Below are 25,529 nucleotides of genomic sequence, written 5' to 3'. Positions count from 1 at the left end.
GCCATGTAACTATAAGCAGGGATTTTATAAAAATAGATTTATAAGCCCTGGTGAGGTAAAAACAGCCAAATTCGTTTTTCCCTCATTGAAGTAAATGGCCTTCATAGGCTAGAATGGGCAGACTTTATTTTAAATTTTAAAGTCTCCTTAAATGTTGCATACCAAGAATTTGGTATCAAATTAATTGTTGTAATAAATCCTACAACTTCCAGTTGTTGGATTTAATATAACTTGTCGAGGTAAAAAGTTTAGACTTTACCTAAAAAGTTGCCAATTTCAGCTCTGCATTGTTTTTGCTGCTGTGCTCTGATTGGCCAGCCTGCAGCAGCTTCTGCCAGGCTACCTTGATGAGGTGTGAAGTGGCCTGACTTCACACAAAGGAATGTGCTTGGGGGAGAGAATCTCCCCTCAGCAGATGGTGAGGCAGGAAGGGGGAGGGCTGCCAAACTGGTCTTCAAAGGCAGAGAAGGACATTTGCAGCACCCAGCAACACCCCCACATCCTGCAACCCCAGACAGCTAGGTGCCCCCTTGATTAGATTAGGAGAGGGCAGGAGAGGGGTGTGTTTATGATTTTTAGCCACACCAGTGGGTGGGCTCAGCCAGATGTAACCTCCAAAAATCAGATTCATCCATGTTGGATTTTTGGAGACTGTTGCCTTCTGGGATGGATTTTTGCCACACTTCCCAGGAAGTGGTCATCACAGGGGGACGAGCCTGTCCCTGATTGGAGAACCAGGGCCCCCCTGCTTTTCACCCAGGAGCAAGGATAAAACTGGCAGACCTGCACCCACGCCTCAGATCCCCTCCAGAATTCAACAAGAAAGGAACTAAAGAAGAAGAAGGACTGCCCTGCTGGACCCCTGGCCTGCACCTGGACCCTGCACTCAGAAGGACTGCACCAGCTGCACACTTGGGCTTCACCACAAGAAGGACTTTGCCTGGCTTCAACTGGTTCAAGGAGGGACTCCCTGTTTGCTACAGGTGAAAAATTGCTAAACCAGAGTCCCCTGCACCAACTCCTGAAGAAAGTGACCAGCTGACCACTGTCCAGTGGCCAAAAATGAGTTTGCGCCAGGTGCATTCTGGGAGTTGAAGTCCGCACCCCCCAAGGACCATCACAGAACTTCTGGACCCTTGGGGTGAGCTGTGGACCCCAAAAGAACCTTAAAAGAACATCTGGGTGAAGCCCCAGAAGTTTGGAAAAGATTTGAGAATGTTTGGAAAAAAGCTCCAGAGAGGGACCGACCCGCCGCGGAAATTCTAGCCGGCTTGCCTCAACCGCGACCCGGCCTGACTTCGTGGTTCGTCCCGGTAAAGAAAAACATCCAAAAAAGAGACTAAGTCCGAACGTAAAAAGTTGACCGGGACCTCCCAGCCATCGTATCCGAGAAGGGCTCCATGGACGTCGGATCAAGATCCAGGTTTACCCCGGTCGAAGGATTTTCATCTCAAAAAAACGACTAAGTCCGAAGGTAAAAGTCTCCACCGAGGAAACCCACATCGCGTATCCGGACAAGGGCTCCAGGAGGTCGGATTCAACTGGCAGGTTCGTCCCGGTGAAGAAAAACTTCAAAATAAAGACTAAGTCAGAAGGTAACTTTTTAACCGAGGCCTCCCGCGACCTGTAGCCGAGCAGGGCTCCATCGCGGTCGGCCTGAAAGTTTGACTTTGCCCCGGTCGAGGTGCAACCAGATGACCCGATTGGCGCTTTTTGTTTCTAAGCGCTAGAAAAGTAATAATTCTTTAAAAATTCATATCTCCGGTTCCCCTGAACCGATTTTAATCGTTTTTGTGTCATTTTAAAGATAAAAATATAAACTATTTTTATAAATTGGTTTTGGATTTTTAAACTGTTTCCTGGGTTTTATTTAATTACTGTTTTGTGATATTTGAATGCTTTACACTTTGTCTCCTAAGTTAAGCCTTGACGCTCGTTGCCAAGCTACCAAGGGTAGAGCTGGGATTAATTTACTGAGACCTAACTGTACCTATGTGGAGGTTAGTGGCTTGTTGCTAGGTGTAGGTACCTACCTGCCCTACCAATAACCCATTTTCCAACACCCGCAGAATGAATCAACACACTCCAACCATGTTTGAGATTTCTTCTTCTTATAGGACCTGAACTTGTCCTTGTACTGCTCAGGGGTGAGACCATATCTAGTGAGTAGGGCATCCTTCATGATAGAGTAAGTGAGCCCCTGAGACTCCCCTAAGGATGTCAGAGTATCCCTCCCCTCTACTTCAAAGTTTTTCCACAGACCTGCCCCCCAATAAGCTTCAGGGACCAGATTCATGTGGAGAGCAGACTCATACCCCTTGAACCACTGGAATGTGTACTCTTCTCTCAGGCTGCACTGTGCTGTTGCTGCAACCATCTCAACTGGACTGGCTTCTCTGATCTAGCTCTCTCAAGCTAAGCTCATGAGCCGGCAGTATCTTCTTTTCCTCAATGGTCATCCTTCTGTCCTCCCTCTCCATCTTGAGAATGAGCCTCTCCAGCTTCAATTGGTACTATCTCTCTGCCTGTCTGTCCTGTAACTCTTCAGTTGTCAGACCCTTGTAGGACACATTGCTACCTGCCCTGGAGGCTCTCTCCCTGGACATTACAGGCCCACCTACTACATCATTGTGATTGACTTGCACCCCTTCCCCCCTTCCTCCTCCTCCTCTGTGTGCCCCTCAGCTTATTTAGCTGTCACGCAGGCCCTCAGTGCTTTTGCTGCTCCTCCTTCTTGGATGAGCTCTTAATGGGACAGGCAAAATCTTTGCAGAACTGCTTCAACTGAGCCATGGTGTAGCTCTCCAAGTTCTCTATGTCATAAGCAGCTCCAGCTGATGCATCTCCAGATTGAGACATGATGAAGAGTTAAAAAAGTGCAAAGTTCCAAAGGCAGAAAAATAAGTTCCCAAATGAAGTTTAAAAAAAAAAGTCAATCAAGGGATCAGCAAGAAGTAGAACAAAAAAGAAGTCCCAAAGAGAAAAGCAAAAATCACAAGACAAGTAGTATGTGGTCACGTAGTCTGAACTCAAAACAGCAGTGTACACTTAGTCACTGTATGTCAAGTACAAATACAAGTCCAATCCCAACCACTGATCACCAATGTTAGAAATGGGGACTTTGGTTAGCAGTCAGGTTACCCCCTGTCCAAGCAAGGACCCTCACTCTAGTCAGGGTAAGAGAGAATCACCCTCAGCTAACACCTGCTCACCCCCTTTGTAGCTTGGGATGAGTAGGCAGGCTCAACTTCAGAGTGCTAGGTGTAAAGTATTTGTACCAACACACACAGTAACTTAATGAAAACACTACAAAATAACACAACACAGGTTTAGAAAAATAGAAAATGTTTATCTAAACAAAACAAGACCAAAACGACAAAAATTCACAATACACAAGTCAAGTAATTGATTAAAAAGCAAAAAGAGTCTTCATGTCCTTTTAATCACAACGCTAACGCTGTTAGCGTGAAAATGTACCTGGGTCATGTCAAAATAACTCGCACGGGTGAGTGTACGTCAAAAAAGGTAAGCAGTGCATCGATTTCTCACACGCAAGTGAGGTCATGCGTTGTTTCTCCTTCTCCGGTCCGATCGGTGTGCGTCGTTTCTTTCCCCGCATAAAAGAGATGCAGCGATCCAGACAAAGCACCTCGGGTCCGGTCAGACTTGCGTTGTTTTGGCAACGCCCAGCGATGTTGCATCATTGCAGCCTCCGTCAGTGATGCCGAGCGTCATTTCTCCAGCCGCATGTGTGAATTTCACAGCTGCATTGAAAGAAATGCATCGATTACAGCCGCGGAGCCAGCGGCGCGTCGTCCTTTAAGAGGTCTTGGAGGTTGCATCAGATATTTCCCTGCACAGCGATCTGTGCATGGATTTCCAACCTTTGTCTACCAGCTTCACCTAACAAGGCCCCAGGAACTGGAAAGGGCACCACTTGGCAGGGCAGGAGTCTCAGCAGAGACTCTAGGTGCTGGCAGAGAGAAGTATTTGCTGTCCCTGTGACTTCAGCAAATGGAGGCAAGCTCAGTTTCAAGCCCTTGGAGAGTTCTTCACAAGCAGGAAGGCACACAAAGTTCAGACTTTGTCCTCTTGCACAGGCAGAAGCAGCAACTGCAGGATAGTTCCACAAAGCACAGTCACAGGCAGGGTAGCTCTTCTTCCTCATCTCTTCAGCTCTTGCCCAGGCAGAGGTTCTTCTTGGTTTCCAGATGTGTTCTAAAGTATGTGATTTTGGGTGCCCTTCTTTTACCCATTTTGCCCTTTGAAGTAGGCTTACTTCAAAGAAAAGTCTCTCTTGTTTGTGAAATTCTGCTTTGCCCAGGCCAGGCCCCAGACACACACCAGGGGGTTGGAGACTGCTTGTGTGGGGCAGGCACAGCCCTTTTAGGTGTGAGTTACCACTCCTCCCCTCCCTCTTAGCACAGATGGCTCATCAGGATATGCAGGCTACACCCCAGTTCCCTTTGTGTCACTGCCTAGAGAGAGGTGCAAACAGCCCAACTGTCAAACTGACCCAGACAGGGAATCCACAAACAGGCAGAGTCACAGAATGGGTTAAGCAAGAAAATGTTCACTTTCTAAAAGTGGCATTTTCAAACACACAATCTTAAAATCAACTTTATTAAAAGATGTATTTTTAAATTGTGAGCTCAGAGACCCCAAATTCCGCATGTCTAGCCGCTTCCAAAGGGAAACTACACTTTAATCATATTTAAAGTCAGCCCCCATCTTAACCTATGAGAGGGATAGGCCTTGCAACAGTGAAATCCACATTTAGCAGTATTTCACTGTTAGGACATATAAAACACATTAATGTATGTCCTACCTTAAACATACACTGCACCCTGCCCATGGGTCTACCTAGGGCCTACCTTAGGGATTCGTTACATGTAAGAAAAGGGAAAGTTTAGGCCTGGCAAGTGGGTACACTTGCCAAGGTGAATTTGCAGTTTAAAACTGCACACACAGACACTGTAGTGGCAGGTCTGAGCCATTTTTGCAGAGCTACTATTGTGGGTGGCACAACCAGTGCTGCAGGCCCACTAGTAGCATTTGTTTTACAGGCCCTGGGCAACTCTAGTGCACTGTACTAGGGACTTACCAGTAAATCAAGTATGCCAATCAATGATGCACTAATTACATACACAGTTTGTATTGTAGCACTTGTACTTTAGCACTGGATAGCAGTGGTAGAGTGCCCACAGTAACAAAAGCAGCACACATCAACAACCTTGGAAACAGAGGCAAAAAGTTAAGGGAGGCCATGCCAAGGATGAAAAGTCTAACACTAGTAAATCAAAAATGACAATCATGGAAAAGCCAGTTACACATATAATTTACACAGGGAGCACTTGCACTTTAGCACTTGTCAGCAGTGGTAAGGTGTGCAGAGTACCAAAAACAGCAAAAACGGAGTCCATCACACAGTCAAAACATAGGAAGCTGAGGCAAAAAAGACATGGTAGACCACGCCAAGGATGCCAGCTCTAACACTAATGATTTAATCTGACCCTATTGAATACTTGCGTGGACTGCACTGATGGTTCCACTGGACACAAGCTGGATTTTTAAATGGCAATGGGGAGCAGACACTGACATTGTAATGGTGGTGGCAGGCTTACTAATGCACGCTCACAAGACTCAGTGCCCCCAATGAGATGCTAGCGGGCAAGAGCATGCTAGCTATGGTTCAGTTGTTGTTAATGTTGTTTATGTTTAGTCTGTTTATTGTCAATTGGTTGACGCATGTTGGGCTTGGACCAGGGTATGGGAGCACACCGACACATGGCTATTTGACTTACACTCTGACCTGAAGTTTACACCATGATGGTCATTCCCCCCTCCCTTTGCCCCCATGGATAGAGGACATCAGCACAACATTAACCCTCCCCCACACTCATAATAATGGCATGTAAATATCATTTCATCACATGGAATGTGAGGGGGTTGTTTTCCCCAGCAAAATGTCACAAGGTACACACTTTCTTGAAGCGCTGACATACACATATAGCCCTATTACAGGAGATGCACATGACAGGTGTGGAGCTGTGCAAATTTGAAAAGCACTGGAGAGGATAATTTTAGTGGACTACGTACTCCACATACGCAAGAGGTACACTGATATAGGTGGCACCAGGGTTACCACTTTTAACACACCAGACTGAGATAGCTACAGAGGGCAGATACTCAATAATGGAAGGGATGCTGGATGGGATAGACTTGTTGATAGCTAGTGTATATGTGCCTTACACCGGCCAACTGCAGTTTTTGCATGCCTTATCCCCTCATCTTGTGAACCATTGGTATAAATAGGTTGTGGGTATGCAACTATTATCTGTATTAGGTTGCGCTCTGCCCTGCTCTTTGCCATCCCTACCATCTGTCCCAACAACTCCTCTGGTCCACAGCTTCGAACAGTGGAGTGGGAGATGGGGAGTATCTGATCTATGATGGGAAATTCACCCTATGATCCGTGAATGCTCTTACTACTCGAATATACATGACCTTCACACATGTCTGGGTAGGATACCGGGGTCCAACAGTTTGAAACCATGTGTATGATTCTGAATATCTATGTTGTACTGACTCAGATCACAAGTCCTTCCTGGTGACATTACATGTGGAAAGACGTTGACTATCCTATCCAGATGGTGTTTACAACCAGGCACACTATTAGATCCCCCTATTTAGAGAAGCATGGCCTGATTTAGATTTTGCCAGTTTTACCTCCAATCTGTGGAGGCTGCAGACCCAAAAAGACTGTCAAGTCAATGGTGTGCCGCCCACTGTATTGCACAGTATTGCATTTGAGCCAAAGACGGCCATGAGGGAGTGCTTCTCCTAGCCATCAGGGTGGCAGGTTCCCGCCGACCCTATTTTGATGTTACAGTCCTGCAGGTGGTGTACTAGCAGCGGTTACTGATGGTGGGAGACCGTTGATGGACCCAATGGACATTGTACAATGCCACTAGCCATGGAATAGAGGTAAGTCTCTCTCTCTCACACACACCCACACACACATAGAACCTTAGCCATATGTGTCCACCTGTACTATACACCACACAACACACCACATACACACTTATACCCATTGCTATTCCACCACAACACAACATGAACATGCCAGAAACACACATTGTCATACAGCCATGACACAACACACACATATTGTAGACACTACAGCCACACACAACACAACCACAACAATCAACACAACTACATACTCATCTACACAAACACACTCACACACAAGCACAACTGCACACATCACAACAATGACACCCACACAACAACCCTCACCTGAATGTTACACACAGCAACATAACACATCACCAAACATACACTACATCGAACCCACATGCAAGTGGCACATATTCGGACACTACCACATCACCCATTCCAGATCCCTCCGCCTTAACCCGCAAATCACATTGCACACACACATACATGTACTGACTCAAATACACAACTGGCAGCACAACATCACAGGTCCCCTTACAAAGTGCACAAAATGACATAGTCAACAAACGTGAACGTAATGTCACTGTGATGCCAGCATTCATTTGGCAATGACTACTGACACCACAGTGACAGTTGTGTATGTGTGCAATATGTGTCATGTACCAGTGTGTTCCCATCCATGTCCCACAGAAATGTATTCCTAGCATATGCATGTCACAGTAATTAAAAAAGTTACAGTGACATGTATATGACTGCAGTGGCCCTGAGCTCATATGCGGTGACCACACAACGTACACAGCCAATGCCGGTTACCTACCTGTCAATCCGCCTATGGGGGGGAGAGTGTTGTCTCTGTGGTTCAGTGGAAGCAGCGACAGAAGGTGTTGTCCAGTCATGTCCAGTCAAAAACGGAAGCGGAATGGGGAAAAAAGGTAGGTTTATACCTCCTTTCCTCCTAATCCGCCAACTCAGGCGTAGAGGTCAGACTGCTAAAGTTGGCTTGGGGTGTAGCACATGCAAATCTGCTTGCCGATAAAGATGGCTGGAGTCCCACCATTAGCCCCTTATACCATTTCCCGCCCTTGAAGTGGCTAGAGATTACTGGTGGAGTTGGCGGGACTCACGCACTCTTTCACCTATGGGACTGCCAACATCTGAATCAGGCAAATGGATCGCCAAGGCGGCAGATGGGTTTTCACTGAAAAAGTCAACGGCGGGGCCGTTACTGCTAAGACCTACATCCGGCCCACAATCTGAGATGCAATTGACAAGTATTTTAGAGAGAATGAAGGCACGGTATCCCAGCTTAACGTAGAATGGACACCTTCAATGTAGTCACATGGGGGATATGCATCAAGACCTCCTATGGGGTCAAGGCAACACTTGTGAATGAAAAAAGTGGATGTAGAACAACAGCATATGGATCTAGAAAAGACATTGGTGGAGAACCTGTGAGAGAGACTAGACTGTATGAGCTGATGAAAACTCACTAATCCCTGACAGAAAACTTGCTCTGCCTGGACTATAAAGAATACCTCATGCGACAGCAAGGGAAAGGAGTCCACACAGTCCTCCTAGTGACTTGACTTCTGTCGAAGACCCGACTGAAACCTATCAGAGACATCTGACTCCTCACATGTAAAATAGCCATAACATATGTTTGTAAACTATGATTACATTTTCTACTCAATTGTAGAGATCCCACAGAGCTCTTAATGTCCCCAATTTCAAGCAAGGGTCCAACTATTGAGCCTCACTGCTGTGCAGACTAGAGTTTCTGCAACAGACCTGGAATTACAAGAAGTGAAGGTAACCACAGACCAATTAGCAAGAGGTAAAGCACTGGGAGTGGATGGTCTGGCCCTGAGTTCTACAACACATCAGTCCAAACTGGCACTTAAATTACAACACATGTATTAATATATATAATTTATATGTTATATCTAGGCACTGCAAGCAGGTTTGCTCCCTGAGTCCACAAGAGAGGTAATCATTGTACTACTACCTAAGCCTGGTCAAGACTCTTTTGACATCCGGTCCTACAGGCCACTCCTGTAACTGAACAAAGAATATAAAATACTGGGGAAGATCAATGTGAATTGTCTGTTCCCTTACTTAACACAGTTAGTGCACCCAGATCAATATGGGTTAGTCCCAGGATGTAACACACACATATCAACATCCGACGTCTGTTGCACATAAAATACAGGAGGACTTAGGACTCCGGGATCTCATCCATGCTGTCTCCAGACATTGAAAATGCCTTCAATACCCTGTTGTGGGCAGCTTGTTTATGGTGTTGTCTGTGATGGGGGTCAGAGATGGCTGCTTGAAGTGGGTACACTTACTCTACACCCAGCCACTAGGGTCCGCATGTGTAAAGTTTATTTAGACAGGTTGCACTTGCAACGAGGCACCCGACAAGAAAGATCTCGGCCATTGATCGCACATAGACCCCAATATCTTGGGAGCACACTGCTTTGGGAACTCATCACTTTCGAATACCTGGATAACCAGATTGAAGAGTTGAGCTTGTAGATGTCTGCAATGAGTGGTCAACTCACCAGCTAACTTCTTAACTTTGGTTTCAGTCCCAAAAATCAAATCAGCATTTGGTAGTTCATCCCTGAATTTGATTGTAGATTTTCACATTGCTGGAATTATCAAAGCTTTACAGGAAAATTACCTTTAATATATAATAATGAGAAGCTATTTCTATAACCATAATTGATCACAGTGCACATTTATGAGCGAAGTTGCATTTTAGCATTATTTTTTCCCTTCATGGAAACTAATCTTTTCACCATAGAAAAATCCCTTTCCCTTTACCTTCAGCAGATTTACGGTGTTCTGTTTCTAATATCACCCTGTAAAAAGATCCTGACTTTGACGCATAAATCTAAAAAAAAAAAAAGGAAAAATTCCAGGGTTTAAGTGGCTTGAAAAAACGTTGGTGCAAAACCCAAAACTTCACAAGTTTTGTGGTATACACATACATTTCAGTTCATCCCCATACTGGAACAACTATTGCTCATCTGTGACAACAGTTTTATTCCGATGTATTATTACATCATTCTGGTTTACTCATGTAAGTATATTTGCATGTATAAATTGACTGTTTGGGACTAGTAAATTAATTTTCAATCATAAATTCTGCCATTTGCATTTTAACAGTGCCCATAAAAACCTTTTTCCAAAAATTACAAATGAATGCCATATTCCTATATTTCCACAGGCTTCACCGTATTTATTCCGCAAACCCATGCTGCAACTACAAATTCAGATAAATCAGTTTTGTTCACGACTGCCTATGATAAGAGCTGTGTATTGTAAATCGTTTTCTGTTTACAGTACATGTATAATCACAAATATGTATTGTTCAGTGGGCAACTGAACTCCATGACAAATTGATCTACCAAAATAAAGTAAGTGATCTTAAGAAGAGTCCATTGTATCTGTTTCTGCTTTACAAAGTCATAACATATTTGGGCAGGGTTTATAGTATTTCCTCGGAGCCTAGAGCTGCCTTTGGTATACCGACATTGACAAGGATCTTGATTTCAGAAAAAAGACACTCTGATCTTTTTCTGTTAACAAACATAAATAAAAATAATATGCCCGACTACACCATCAAGAGATTTATCAAAAGGAAATAAGAACAATAAAATAGGAAAGAATGAACAGGAGGCATGATGCGCCTTAAGCCGCTGTACTTGCTTACCCTGCACCTGGACTAATAACATGGATTTGTAGCTGCCAAGTTAAGCTTCAATAGCTGAAGGGTAGGAGCAAACAATGCTACATCTCACAATAGAAAACACTTTATCTGTTTGCATCAGAAAGGATCAGCATTCAGAGACATGGGCTTCGCAGCCTATTTCGAAATATATTTCCTGACAGTGATCTGCTGTAACATCAGTATCTATCTATCTATCTATCTATCTATCTATCTATCTATCTATCTATCTATCTATCTATCTATCTATCTATCTATCTATCTATCTATCTATCTATCTATCTAATCTACCTATCCTGTCCGTCTGCCTGTCTACCTATCTTTGTGAGTTTGTGTGTAGATAGAAAAAATAAAGTTAAAGTGAAGTTAGGGTGGGTTTTATGTGTATTGTGATATAACTCAGTAGCATCTGTTAAAAGCCCTTAAGAATTCAGTGAAAAGCACAGCAAAAAAACGGTATGGTTATGCATTGACAAGAGTCATGCAAAGCATACCAGGTACACCAAATGCAGTGTTCATGACCTTACTTTTAAAAATACAGACGTGCTAACCAAGACCAGAGAGACTACATATCCCAGACTGCTTTGTGGCCCTGCGAGGTGGCCATTTTCTGCATCACCTGCTCTCACTTGCCATTTCCAACAAGTGCTATAAAGCACGAGAGGGCATACCAAAGCGCAGGAAGCGCCAACCGAGACCAGAGGGACTACATATGTCAGACTGCTCTGTGGCCCCAGGAGGCGGCCATTTTCTGCATCACCTGCTCCCACATGCCATTTCCAACGAATGCTATGAAGCACGAGAGGGCATACTAGAGCGCAGGACGCGCCAACCGAAACCAGAGGGACTACATATCCCACACTGCTCTATGGCCCCAGGAGGCGGCTATTTTCTGCATCACCTGCTCCCACTTGCCATTTGCAATGAGCGCCATGAAGCATGAGGGGGCATACCGCAGTGCAGCATGCGCCCGGGCAAAGCTCAAGACAAGGGCAGAGGAACGTTACAATGTGGCACATGGGTGAACAAGGAGGATAATTGAAAGAACCTTTGGCCTCCTGAAGGCCAGGTTACAGTGCCTACATCTGACAGGTGGATCCCTGTACTGGCTCACCGAAGAAGATGTGCCAGATCATCGCTGCATGTTGCACAACCTGGCCTTGAGATGCCAGGTGCCTTTTCTGCAGGAAGATGAGCCTGGTGGAGGTCTTGTGGCAGCGGTGGAGCATGTGGACAGTGAGGAGGAGGAGGCAGAGGAAGAAGATTTGGACAACTAAAGTTCACTCATTCAACAGTACTTCCAGTGACAAAGGTAAGACACTGTAACTTCACTTTACATTGCAGTTTTGTGTTGGACATTGTACATGGCAGCCTGATTTTCCATATTCTCTGCCCACTTACTGTACCCTTTGGCATCTCTATTTTCAGATCTCTGCGCCCCACTCTGGCTCCTGGTGTGTGCCCTGCTGCCCACTACAGGTCATACTTATGTATACATGACTGTACGTTTACATTGCAATGTTTACAGCTTGTTCAACGAATACATATTTGAATCAATTGACAGATTCTATACTTGTATTAGTTCCAAGGGTGTTTATTTATGTGCTAATAAGTGGAGGGGGTATTGCAATGGGCTGGGTTGATGATGGAGGAAAGTCCGGGTTAGAGTCCAGTCTATTGGTATCACATGTGCATTGTCCAATGGGGCATAGGAAGGGGAGCAATGGCAGTTCAAGGTGGACATGGTAACAGAGTGGGACAGAAGGGTGACGATTAGGAGAGTCTTATTTCCTGGCTGGGGTCTTCGCAATGTTCTCTGGCTTCTGCCTGGATTGCAGGGACCTTTTGGGTGGTGGTTCACCATCTGAAGGGGGAGGGGTGCTGTGGCCTGTTGTTCCTGTGGCGGGGCCTCCTGTCCACTAGTGCTGGCAGAGGTGGAGAGCTGTTCTTCGGTTTGGCTAGTGTCAGGGGCCCGTTGGTGTGCCATAGCCTCCCTCATGGTGTTGGCCATGTTTGACAGCACCCCTGCAATGGTGATGAGGGTAGTGTGGATGTGTTTGAGGTCCTCCCTGATCCCCAGGTACTGTCCCTCCTGCAGCAGCTGGGTCTCCTGCAACCTGTATATTAACTGGCCCATGGTCTCCTGGGAATGGTGATATGCTCCCAGGATCCCTGCAAGTGCCTCGTGGAGAGTGGGTTCCCTGGGCCTGTCCTCCCCCTGTCGCACAGCAGTCCTCCTATCTTCCCTGCTGTCCTGTGCCTCTGTCCCCTGAACCGTGTGCCCACTGACCCCAGGTCTCTGATTGTCTTGGGTTTGTGGGGTTGCCTGGGGTCCCTGTAGTGGTAGACACACTGCTGATTGACGTGTCCTGGGGACAGAGGTATGGGCACGCTGGGTGGGTGCTGTGCTGGTGTTTCCTGAGGGAGAAGGCTCTGTGGAGGGTTGAGACTGTGGCAGGGTAACCGACTGTCCAGACTGTCATCACTGTGGGCCTCTTCTGGGGGGTAATGGATGTGTCTGGCACCTCCTCTCCGGTGACGTTGAGTGGGGGGTCCTGTGGGGATGTAAATGCAGTGTTATTGTTTCTGTGTGTGCCATCTTGTGCATGGGTATGTTTCCCTCTATGGTTGTTATTAGCAAGGCAGCTTTGGTTTGTGTGAGTTGTGATTGGTTTAGCTAAGTGAATGTCACTAGTGTGCATGCTGTGGTGATAGGTGCCCATGCAGGTCTGTGATGGGGGTCCATGCATTGTTGTTGCATGCAGGGCTTGGTTTTGGGATGGGTGGGTTCTGATGGTGTGGTATATGTGAGGTGGTGGAGTGATGGGGTGAGGGTAGGGGTGGGAGTTAGTGATGGCATGCAGGTAGGGTGGGGGGATAAAGTAGTAAAAAGTTCGACTTACTAGAGTCCAGTCCTTCTACTAGTCCTGCGGGGCCCTCAGGATGCATGTTCGCAAGACTTGCTCCTCCCATGTTGTTAGTTGTGGGGGTGGAGGTGGTGGTCCACCGCCAGTCCTCTGTACGGATACTTGGTGTCTTGCAACCATGGAAAGCATCTTCCCCGTAGGTCATTCCACCTCTTCCTGATGTCATCCCTTGTTCTTGGGTGCTGTCCCACGGCGTTGACCCTGTCCATGACTATCTGCCATAGCTCCATCTTCCTAGCAATGGACGTCTGCTGCACCTGTGATCCGAATAGCTGTGGCTCTACCCAGATGATTTCCTCCACCATGAACCTTAGCTCCTCCTCTGAGAACCTGGGGTGTTTTTGTGGTGCCATGGGTGTAGTGTGAGTGGTATGTGTGAGGGTGTGTGGGGTGATGTGTTGGGGTGTGTGCTCTGAGGTGCATGGATGGTCTATGGGTGATGGTGTTATATAGCTCAGATTGAGTGGGTGCTTCTGGCTTGTCTCTCTGTCAGTTGGCAATATTGTTTTTCATTGTAAGGGATTGCGGGTATTGTGGGTGTGTGTTTTATATTGGATTGGGTGTGTGGGTGTGATGTGTGTATGTGTGTCAGGTGTGTGTAGTTTGAATTGTCCAATGTGGTGTAGTTTTGTGAGTGTGTGTGTATTTTGAGCCCGGCTGTATGTACCTCCAATGGTTTACTATGGTTGAAAGACTGCCGTGGTGATTCGTGGGTCCTGATGCTGTGGGTGTATTTCTGTTGGCGTAACGGTGTGGGTTTTGGTACCGCCAGTTTATCACTGACCTTTGGTGTGGCGGACTAGTGTGGGTGTCTGTATAGTGGCGGATTTCTCTGTGTGGGTCATAATACCCATAACGGTATACCGCCGTGGTCACGGTTTCTTGGCGGCCGTCAGCATGGTGGTCGGCAGCATTTACCTTCAGGGTTGTAATGAGGGCCTGAGTGTCACTGGTGACTTTTTCCACTGACCCCAATGGTAAAGTTTGACGGCTTGCTGTTCACTCTAAAATCCAAAACTTTGGTTGTACTTATCTGATTTACTTTTTTTTTTAGGTTTAAATTTATATAAAACTATGCTCTATTTTTATAAATTGGTTTCGTATTTCCTTTGACAATTACAATTACAATTACTTATTGTCCATATTAGTACTCTGAAATGCTTAATATATGTCCCTCTAGTAAAGCCTGACTGCTTTTTGCCAATTTACTGGGACTGAGCTAACAATTTATTATTGTGAGAGTATTACATATTGTGAAGCCTAACCAGCATTACTGCATAATTCTCCACTTTCCTACAAAGGAGCTGTGTTGGATGAAACTTTTATGGAAACATTTGTGAAGATTTAGCACATGGCACCAAAGTTACAAGTAAACCAAAAACAGGTTTTCCTGTGGAAACATGGCCCTAGCTATTACGATCCAGTGGCAACTGCCATCTGTAAAGTGATACATGTGGCACATTGTGCATTGTGGGTGGTAAGTGTTATGGTGTGTGTTATGTCCAATATAAACCATAAAAGGGGAATTTCATAGCTCTTTCGGCATTGTGTGCCCATAAGTGTGACTACATTTTAAGTGTGCCTTATTCAGTGAATATCAGGATTTTTGTGCTGTACTGCATTTATCTGCCATTTTCCCATTCCCTGACGTACAGCTGTGTGCAGCGGGTGTTGGCAACAAAGGTCTTCCACAAAAGCTGCAGGTGGACCTACCAGTTTCTCACAGTCTTTGGCTAAATTTAGGGTTGAATGTATTGTGTGGCCTTTAGTACTCTACCAAACTTTGGCAAGCAGACTGCCCACTCTACAAGGCCTACGTAAATAGTATATCAGACCCTCCCTGTTAACTTTGGTATGTTATGGTATGTCTAACTGTATAGAGCACTAATCACCTGTAAGGGTATTCATGTGCTTCACCATGTGTTTAAGTGAGTGCCCCTTCAGACTAATTCAGCTTCTTGCGATCTCAAGAAGTGAGGAAGAGGCTCTGATGTGTTGTGGGAGGCCGGTCCTTCTTGTTGGTGCAACCTATGAGAACAAACAACCTCCTGTTCTGCTCTTGCAAATGTGGGGGATGTGTGTGAGTGAGGCTCAGCTTAGGTGCCTATTAGGCTTGCAAAAGTGTATGTGGTTCCTAGAGTTTGCTGGACAATTTTTGTGCAAAGCTTTGTATGTGTGTGTGCGGAGTTTGAATTGGCTGTGTTTGTGAATGGGGAGAGAATGGAGCTCTTCGAGGTAGGGTGAGAAGTGGGTTTGGCGTGAGAGGTTGAGTATGACTCTTACATGGGCATTATGGATCATCTGTCTGGAAGCTGCTTGGAGATACCGGCATTGAGTGTGTTTTCATAGTTGAGCTTGCTAGTGATAAGTGCCTGAGTGATTTTGTATGTGTGGTGTTCTGTGGCAGCCACTTGAAGATTTTTCATAGGATATATAGGATTTGTAAGTAGGCAACACACACTGCATTGACTTATCTTTACATGTTGATTTTATCATCCACGATGGTCCCTAAATTCTTAGCGTGTTAGTCCTAGCTCCATCGACCACCAGGTGATGTCCGAAGGGGAGGTTTTGTTTTCAAAGATAAATACTTCTGTCCTGTCGAAGTTGAGCTTCAAGCAGTTGGTACTCATTCATTATGCTACCATGGTCAAGCAGTTGGTGAAGTTGGCCCTGTTGAAGTTGAGCTTCTAGCAGTTGGTACTCATCCATTATGCTACCATGGACATGCAGTTAATAAAGTTTGTTCTGGTGGTGGTTGTTTGGTCCGTCAAGGAGAGGATGAGTTGCTTGTCATCAGCACAGGACATGATATTGATGCTCTGGGATCACATGATGTTAGTGGGTGGTGTCAAATAGAGGCTGAACAGGGTAGGGCTGAGAGATGATCCCTGAGGTACTCCGCAGATCATGTTCTTGGTCTCCAATGTTATTCGGTGCATTCTAATTTGTTGATTCTTCCCATAAGGAAGGAACAGATCGATTTGAGTGTTTGTCCTTGGATGCTGATCTTGTGGATTATTCTGAGGAATGTGTTGTGGGTTGCTGTTTCCCCTCGGTCCAAGATGGTCCAGATGTTATTGGTGGCTACAATTATTGCTGTTTCAGTGCTGTGGTTCTTTCTAAATCCTGTTTGAGTGTTGTACAGTCAGTGGTGTGGCTCGGGATAGGTTGTGAGTTGTTTCCTGATCGCTTTCTCTGTCACTTTGGCTTGGTAAGCGAGTAGATAGATCAATCAGAAGTTGCTCAGTTGGTTCAGGTCAGCTGATGGCTTCTTCGGGAGGGTGTTGGCCGCTGCATGCTTCCAGTGTTCCAGGAATGTGGTGGATGTGATAGAAGTGTTGTTGATGTGAGTGAGGGTGGTGCTGATTTCTGATGCTCCCAGTTTGTAGTGGTGGGGACATGGATACAATGGGGCTCCCTGAGTCAATGGTCTGCCATATTGTAGCTGTGTCTTCTCAAGTGCGGGCTGTCCATTCAGTCAGGTGGTCACCTTGGTTTGTGATAGGTAAGTTGGCAATGACATCTTTGGGGTCAGATCGGTGTTCAAGATGGCTGTAGATGTGTGTGATTTTTCTGTGGAATAAGTTTGACAGGTTGTTGCAGAGATCTTGGGAGGCGGTTATGTTGTTGACTTTGGTCAAGTCATATCAAATGTATTTATGTTTTGTGATTGAAATCCAGTCGCAAAACATTGATATTTTACCAACACCTCCGAGGAGATGATAACTTATTTGCAAATAGGAAGGGTTCTCTTTGGGACCAATTTCCCTTTGGGAATGTAACCATTTTTGTTTGAAGAGGCAATGCTCCACTGTCTTCTTTTAAATAAACAAAAAAATAGAAACTTATTTTTACAAACATTCTTGTTTCCTTTGAGAAAAACTGGGCTGCATTTCAAAAAAGGTTTGCTTTATTAAAAAGCAATTTCAAACATGGTGGTCAGATGACCCCAGCTGGCCACCATCCCTGTACTTGCCTGCAATCATAGTGAGTCACAATTGCAACCTACCTTAATAACACTCATTAGGTAGGTCAGATTCCACCCGAGATGATTTGGGATTTTATAAAATAACCTATTAGTAGTTAGGTCATGTCTTAGACATCTTTACTGATGGCAAATATACTGGGTACACATTCTCACCTGTAATGTCTGATGTGTAAATAGTACACCTGGCACTTATTGGCTTATTGCTCTCCATTTATTTTTCCCTTCTCATGATGGAGCTGCTAAAACTTGAAATACCAAGAAAAAGCTAAAACTAACTAGAGTCTGCCAAATGTTCACCGGATTCATCAAACAGAACCAGATTGTTTAACAAATCAACATATTTTCCGACGCAGACCACCATTGCACCCATATGAATTTTGAGCTACAAAGAAAAAGCTAAATATGCTGGTTGATTATTCATTTATTTTTTTATTTGTTTTTAATTTATTTATTTATTTGTGAGTTTTATATAGCGCAGGCTAGACCTGAGGATACCAGCGCTCTTTACAAGAAATGTGCCACAGAAACATAGGATTGATGGAGGATTACAGGTTGACATAGTCTATCCAAAAGTAATAAAAAACACAGTGTAACAATTTTATATGAATATCACAAAATAACAAATAACACAACATTATCCATTAGAGGCACTGATGACAGAATAAACTCTGTTGGGTCAGGCAACTGTATCAAATGATCCTATTTGGGAAGCTCAGGCGAGCTAGTTGAAGTATTTGTCCAGCAATAGTGATTTGAGATTCCATTTGAAACAAGTATAGGAGGGGTTACACCAGATATCTTTAGGAAGTGAATTCCAGATTCATGGATCATTAATTGAGAAAAAATGTTTCTGGTAAAAAAAAAATCAGTTTGGGAGGGATGAGGAAGAGTGAGTTGGAGCTTCTTAGTGCCTGATTTCTACCCACTCTCAATAGTTTGAAATCTAAATATTTAGGGTTTGTAATGTGAAGGGCTTTGTGGGTGATACAAGCTGTCTTGAAGATGCAACTTCCTTCTTTTGGGAGCTAATTGAGATTCTTGACAGCAGGTGCGATGTGCTCAAATCTTTTGGTACCTGTGAGGAGTCTAGCACCTGTGTTCAATTGTTCTTAGGAGCACAAGGTGGCGTGTATGGGCCTCTGTGATTAAGGCATTGCCATAATCAAGTTTTGATAGGACCAGTGATAGCACTACAGTCTTTAGGACTTCAGGTGAGATAAACAGTTTGATTTTCTTGAGATGCTTTAGGGCGTAGGGTGCCCTTTTCACTGAACTATTGATGTGTTCTTTCATAGACATGTTTTTGTTTAGGATGATTCCCAGGGACTTCACAGAGTTAGAGAGTGTGAGAGAACAGTTAAAAGCATCTAGGCTGTTGAGCCATTCTTGGACTGGCAATGGCTTGCAATGGGGAAAAAGATTAAAAGTTCAATTCTATTGGGGTTCAGCGTAGGTGATTAGTGCTTAGCCAGGTTTGTATCTTCTTTAGTATGGAGTTCAAATGGCAGATGCCGCTGTGGGATGATATTTCAAAGTAAAGTTGTGTGTCGTCCATATATAGGTGATATTTCATACCTGCTTGATTCAAGATAGTTGTGAGGGGTTCCATGAAGAGGTTAAACAGGGCTGGAGCAAGGATGGAGCCTTGTGGAACTCCATGGCCATTTGAGGCATTACATTAGACACACAATGAGAGCAATGCTCGCAAATAGTAGAAACCACTTTCAATTGCTCCAGGTAGCATTCCAAACCATATTTTTTTCATCTACAGTTGCTCTCTAGACAAAAGCCCATCTTATGCATATCAGTAATGTCCATGCTCCTCGTGGAACAGTCCAGCCTGAACAGCCAATTCTGCACCCCTTTATCATGGACAACAAGCAACAACAAACCAGTTTTGGCCTTTTCAGTAAGGTGTAGCTTGGATTCTGTGGAACAGTGAGGCAGGGATCCATATTTGACTATACCTTTCTCTACTTATTAAGTAACATTAAACACACAAAGGGGGTCATTCTGACCTCGGCGGTAAAAGGCCCTTACCGCCGGTCAGAAGACCGCCATAACACCGCCGCGGTTAACCGCCACGGTCATTCTGACCCACAACGGCCAAACCTCCAAAAAGCCGTCCTCCACTGCAGCCCGCCACATCAGCGGGCAGCGATAAACTGGAGATGACCAAACCTCCACCGTCACGCCAACAGAAATACGCCCATGCCATTACGACCCACGAATCCACACGGCGGTCATTCAAACGCGGTATTCCATTGGTGCTACACACCGCCGCGGTCAGAATACACACACATCACCAAAACACAGCCACATTGGACAATTTGAAATACACACACCTGATACACATACACACACCACTCCCACACAATCAACCAACTATAAAACACACACCCACATCACCCACAAACCCCTGCGACCATAATTACTGAGAGAAGGAGAGAGAGACACAGCAGACAATCCATAGCAAGACACACTGAGGCACACTACACCATCACACACACCACATAGTAGCACAAAGCACCACTCACCAACATACTCCTCATCACATACACCACCCCACACCTCACCCACACCACCCCATGGCACCCCAAAGGCACCCACGCTTTTCGGACCAAGAACTCCGGGTCATGGTGGAGGAAATCCTAAGAGTGGAACCCCAGCTCTTCGGCTCGCAGGTGCAGCACACCAGTATAGCCAGGAAGGCGGAGCTATGGCAGCGGATCGTGGACAGGGTCAACGCGGTGGGACAGCATCCCAGGAATAGGGACGACATCCGCAAAAGATGGAACGACCTACGGGGGAAGGTCCGATCGATGGTCTCCAGGCACAACATCGCGGTCCAGAAGACTGGCGGCGGACCCCCACCCACCCCTCCCGAATTTACATCGTGGGAGCAAGACGTCTTGAACATCCTGCATCCTCAGGGCCTCGCTGGAGTAGCCGGAGGAATGGACTCTGGTAAGTCCAATCTCAACTACTATATCCCCCCCACCCCACCAGCATGCCAACCCAAACCCCCACCCTCACCCCCAACCCCCCCAGCACACATCCTCCCTGACAATGTCTCACCAGCACAACCCACCCATCCCAACACCAACTCCTGCATGCCAACACAAATCATGGGCACCCATCACCTAAGCATGACCACTGCACTAACCCCCCCCCCACTAACTACCCTCACAACACCTCCCTCAAGGGAATGCCTGCACTGGGGGACAAGGGCACCCATAACACGCACGCTATTGCACACACAGAAACAATAACCAAACTCTCTTACCCCATGCAGGACCCGAACGACAACACACCAGCCAGGAGGGTCCAGAAGTGTCCATCCCACCACCGGAACAGGCCCACACTGAGGATAGCAGCTCTGTCGACAGTGAACCTGATGACCAGCCCGGACCATCGGGGACCTCTGGGCAGTCGGTTCCCCTCAGGCAGCCACAGGCCACACCAGACCCGACCCCCTCTGCCAACACCAGCACAGCTCCCACCCAGCGGGCCCATGCCTCTGTCTCTAGGACAGCTCAATCAGCGGTGTGTCTGCCACTACAGGGCACCCAGGCTAACCCAACACCCCAACAACAACAGGGACCTGGGGGCAGTGGTAGCAGGCACACCGTCCAGGGGACAGAGGCCGGGGGAAACCGGGCAGCTCGGAGGGCTGCTGTGCGACAGGGGGGGGGAGGAGAGTCCCAGGGAACCCACTCTCCAAGAGGCCCTCACCACCCTCATGGGGGCCTACCACCACTCCCAAGAAACGATGGCGACGGTACTGGCCAGGTTCACTGAGATCCAGGCACAGCAGGAGGAACGCTACATGGGGTTCAGGGAGGAGCTGAGAATCATCGGGACCGCAATGGGGACCATCGTCCTGGCCCTCAACAGGATAGAGGACGCGTTGCGGGACCATGGTGCACCACACAGGGCCCCTGTCACTAGCCCGGACCAGGAACAGCCTACCACCTCCGCCGGCGCTAGTGGACAGGAGGTCCCAACACCTCGACAGCCCCCCAGAACCCCACCTCCTGCTGAAGAACAACCACCCCGTAAGAGGAGTCTGAGACCAAAAAAAAAGACAGAGTAGGATGTCAAGACCCCCGCCAGCAGGACATACCCCCTCAAGTCTTCCCACTGTCCCACATTGCCACCCTGTCCAACCATGAACTGCCTATGCTCCATCCTTCCACAGGGAAAAGGACAATGCACCTGTGAGACTGAGAACTGGACTCTGCCATGGATATTCCTCCACCCCCACCCATCACCCTTAGAATCACATGTACCGATATCTAGCACTGTAAATAAATCAAATTTTGCACACAAATCTGTTTTGAGTCATGCTGTATTATTAACAAATGTATTACATATTACTGTTCAATTTCTGTTCTGTCAATTAGTCATGACAACATACCAATGTCAATACGCTGTATTTCATGGGCGAACCAAGCAGAAGTCAGGAAGCAGAAGTAAGACAGCACTGAGAAGGGAAGGGAAAGGCAAAAATTAATGAAAAACATCTGTGGGGAACTACAGAAAGTACAGATGCAGGAGGCTATAAGCAATTGTGAAATGGCGTGGGTGATTCTTACCTGTGTGTTACTGGAAATACTGTTGTATCACTTTGTCCCTATTGTCTGTGTCGTCCTCAGAGTCTTCCTCCTCTTCACTCTCCACAGGCTCCACGGCTTCTACAACACCACCATCTGGACCATCCTCCTGCAGGAAAGGCACCTGGCGTCGCAAAGCCAGGTTGTGAAGCATACAGCACGCCACGATGATATGGCACACCTTCTTTGGTGAGTACATTAGGGATCCACCTGTCATATGCAGGCACCTAAATCTGGCCTTCAGGAGCCCAAAGGTTCGCTCAATCACCCTCCTAGTACGCCCATGGGCCTCATTGTACCGTTCCTCTGCCCTGGTCCTGGGATTCCTCACTGGGGTCAATAGCCACGGCAGGTTGGGGTAACCAGAGTCACCTATTAGCCAGACACACTGTCTCTGTAGCTGGTCCATCACATAGGGAATGCTGCTATTTCGCATAACATACGCGTCATGCACTGACCCTGGGAACTTGGCATTTACATGGGAGATGTACTGGTCAGCCAAACAGACCACCTGGATATTCATTGAATGATAATTCTTCCTGTTCCTGTACACCTGTTCATCGTCATTTGGGGGGACTAAAGCCACATGGGTCCCATCAATTGCACCAATGATGTTGGGGATGTGTCCAAGGGCATAGAAATCAGCTTTCACTGTAGGCAAATCACCCTCCTCTGGGAAAATGATGTAGCTCCGCATGAGTTTCATCAGGGCAGACAACACTCTGGATAAGATCTTGGAAAACATAGGCTGAGACATCCCAGATGACATGGCCACTGTTGTCTGGAATGAGCCAGTTGCAAAGAAATGGAGGACAGACAGAACCTGCACTAGAGGGGGAATTCCTGTGGGTTGGCGGATGGGGGACATCAGGGCTGGCTCCAGCTGGGCACACAGTTCATGGATGGAGGCTCGGTCAAGTCGGTATCGTAGTATTATATGGCGTTCTTCCATTGTCGACAGGTCCACCAGCGGCCGGTACACGCGAGGATTCCTCCTTCTCATCGCTAGTCCCAGCGGACGGTGCCTAGGAAGGAGAATATGGAGTACAGAGTCAATCCACTCACAGGTACGTACAACACAGCTTGCACAGTACAGGTAAATGTATGGTTTGATATGTTTGTATGTGTGCCATTGCAAGGCCTAGGCCTGTGTGACGCATTAGAAATTAAGCCATGTGGGCCCTTGAAATGGCCGATGCCTGACCTGTGAAGTGGGACAATGGGATGTGAGGTCACTGCGCTGGCAGGGCACACCGTGGCGGTAGGCGGTCGAAGACCGCTGTGCGAAGACGCATTGGTTAACATTGAAGCCTATGGGTTTCAGGAGCCAATGACGATGTGCGCCGGCGGTCGCGGTAAGCAGTCGCACCATGACCCCCCTGATGTCCCGGATCCTGGCGGTGGCCTACCCTAATTTGGATGGGCGCTTGAGGACAGCACAGCAGACACAAGGGGGTGAGTATCTGCACATTCTCCTATCTGTATGCGCAGTGGAGGCGTCTGGGTGGGGGAGGAGGGCTGTGGGTGACATTAGGCCAGGGCGCTCTCTGTAGTGTAGTCCTCTCCCTTAGGCATGGCCCTGTGCCCCCGCCCCCCACCTCTGTAGAGTGCCAAGTGCAGCTACCCATGCTCCAGCATCACACATGTGCGCGTCTGTTGTCCCTAGACCTGTTTGCCTAGTCAGAAGTACTGAGTAGTGTACCCCAAGTTCGCGACTTAGTGCACGAGCCACCTGTGTCTGTCCTCTCCGCAAAGGGTATTGCTAAGGCATGCACTCAACTTTGTTTAATTTCTCCCCCCACCCTAAATCTTTGTCTTCTTGTGTTTTAGCATCATCAGGCGGAGGAGATTTGGCGTCGGAGCAGGAGGGAGCTGCAGGTCACCAGGCCCCGGTGGGCACTGACACAGACACCGAGGGCACCAGTGATCCGGAGGGCGAGGGGAGCACCACAACGGGGGCCGGTGGAGACACCAGTGACACGGACACGTCCTCGTTTGGGAGCTCCCTAGCGGTGGCGGCACCATCTGTGCCCCCCGCAACAACAGGTACAGCCGCCACCCAGCGCACCAGCACCGCCCTCCCAGCAGCCCCTCAGTCTTCGCTCCGTGGCCGCTCGGCCAGGAAGGCGCGCGTCTCCTTCGCCCCAGGCACCTCAGCCCCTGCCTCTGTTACCCCTGCTGCCCTCAGTGCGGAGCTCATTGACCTGGTGAGGACGGTCATTGTTGGGCAGACTACCCTTCTGAATGCCATCCAGGGGGTGGAAAGGGAGGTGCATCGGAGCAATGCCTACCTGGAGGGCATTCATTCGGGTCAGGCTGCCCATCAACGAGCGTTCACTGCTCTGGCCTCAGCACTGACAGCAGCCATTGTCCCTGTCTCCAGTCTCCCTCTTCTATCTGCCTCCACCCTTTCTCTGTCTCCTGTACCTCAACCTATCCCATCCACACCATCAGACCAGCCTGCACACACCTCAACACCCAAGGCCAGCTCATCCAAACATAAGCACCACAGAAAACACAAGCATTCACCCAAGCAACACACAGATGCAGACATATCAACAGTCACTACCACCTCTGTGTCCCCGTCCTCCTCGTCTCCCTCCTCCCTCCCTGTGACGTCTACACTCACACCTGCATGCACCCCAACATCAGCCAGTTCTTCCACCACCAGCAAACCCTCCACTACAGTCCGCACACCTGCAGTCACCACCCCCACTGGCATTTACACGTCCCCTGTGTCCTCTCCCACTGTGTCTGTCACCCCCTCTTCCAAGACACATAAACGCAGGCAGACACCCAAACAACAGCCAACCACCTCACCACAGCCTACGTCCCAGTCACCTGCACCCAAGGACAGCACACCTGGCTCTCATTCAACCACATCCTCTTCCTCCACTTCTCTCACCACTACTCCTACCCCTTACCTTGGTCCCAAGAAATATTACATCTCCAATTGTGACCTCTTTCCCTCCCCCGACCCACCCCCTCCAACTGGGAAAAGTCCCAAGGGCACCTCAGCCACCACCAGCCCAACTTCTACAGTGCAAGTGGTGCATGGCATGTGGAGTCCACCCTTTGGCGGCAGTAACACTTCGGTGAGCAGCAAGGGGACAGCCAGCCCCCCCCCAGGCAAGGGGACCCGGAAATTGAAGGGCCGCCGTGAGCGGACAGAGACGGCTGCCCCCAAGGAGGTGACTCCGGCCACTTCACCGGCCACAGCAGCCAGGGGAGGCAAGGGGCCGAGAGCCCCATCTAAGGAGTGGAAGGACAGCAGGGCGGAGAGGACAACCACCAGG

This window comes from Pleurodeles waltl, chromosome 11 (genome assembly GCF_031143425.1).
Source record: "Pleurodeles waltl isolate 20211129_DDA chromosome 11, aPleWal1.hap1.20221129, whole genome shotgun sequence".
In the NCBI taxonomy this organism is placed as follows: Eukaryota; Metazoa; Chordata; class Amphibia; order Caudata; family Salamandridae; genus Pleurodeles; species Pleurodeles waltl.
This window is presented reverse-complemented; position numbering follows the sequence as displayed.